Genomic DNA, 1,547 nt, shown 5'->3' on the forward strand with positions numbered 1-1,547 from the left:
TAAATTTGTTTGATAGATTCCATTGAAATACGAAAGTTTCATATCAGCCATGGTAAAGACTGCAATCTGAATCTAAATATATATTGTATGTTCATATTTATATATTTCATAGATATACTGAAATTTTAGCATGGATTAATCTTACAATAGTAGGAAAATTTTCTATCACTTTTATGATTTCTGTTGTTTGATTTTAGATAAGTTAATTAAGAAAGAATAATAAATTTCCTGGAATGAATTACTACTACTACTACTACTACTACTACTACTACTACTACTACTACTACTACTAATAATAATAATAATAATAATAATAATAATAATAATAATAATAATAATAATAATAATAATAATACACTATTCAAAATATTAACAAATTAATAATCTCAAATCTGAAATTAGAGATTATTATTATTATTATTATTATTATTATTATTATTATTATTATTATTATTATTATTATTATTATTACTCACAGCAGTAGTAATAGCAATAATTATAGTAGTAAATAAAGACCGTAATAAGGATGAATATATTTTAACCTATCCCTTAAGATGATTAAGACGTCTCTTAAAATCCTTTTGTTTATCTGGAGGAAGAAGAAGAAGAAGAAGAAGAAGAAGAAGAAGGTCTGAGGAATCATGTGTCTTATTGAGTCTTATTGCTGCAATTATTGTTTTCTCTTTGATTCTTATCAATAATAATTTCAGTCCATAAATTTCCTTTGGATATAAAAAGATAGAGGAATTTCTTATTCGAATTTAAGGTTTTATCATCTTCACTATATAAGAAAAAAAAAAATTAAAACCGAGATCAACAAATGTATCTCAAAACATCAGTACTTTCCTATTTTTCTTTTTCAGATAATGTTAGTAACGAGAAAGGTAACTTACCCTCCCTTTATTTTATATTCAGTCACTATAAAGATATAGAAACTATCTCGTTTTTTATCACTCCAGTCACCAGAAAGACATTTCAAACCCAGCTCTTGATTTTTAGATCACCAATTTGCTCATCTTTGGAAAGTTCATTTCAAGAGATAGTTACAGCGACAGCGCCCCATATGTGTGTGTGTGTGTATGTGTGTGTATTTGTGTTTGTGTATACGTTTGCATTTATATATATTATATCCATATAAATTTTAGAGTTATAGTGTTAAATAGCTACTTAGAAACATTAATATACAGATTTTTATTCGCATTTCTGAGTATTCATTAATGAATGTATATGTATGTGCTGTATATTCCAAACACCCTTTTCTTATTTTACACCTAGTACACATAGCGAACTACACCCCAAACTCACCTATTAAAACTACCTCTTTTCATTCGACCAAGACACACATATTCGTAAACTCGATCCAAAATATTCGAAGACAAATTCTTACTAAAACCTTTCCCCAGATCAGGGCGAAAAGTATTGCTCTTCAAATTACCCCGTTCCTGGATATTGTTCTCTCGATATATTGCTCTCTTGGGCAATATTGAAATACAATTGCTAGTCGATGCCTGTTTGTTTCTGAAGGAGTTGAACGAATGTCTCCACAG

This window comes from Palaemon carinicauda, chromosome 34, assembly GCF_036898095.1.
Source record: "Palaemon carinicauda isolate YSFRI2023 chromosome 34, ASM3689809v2, whole genome shotgun sequence".
Classification (NCBI taxonomy): Eukaryota; Metazoa; Arthropoda; class Malacostraca; order Decapoda; family Palaemonidae; genus Palaemon; species Palaemon carinicauda.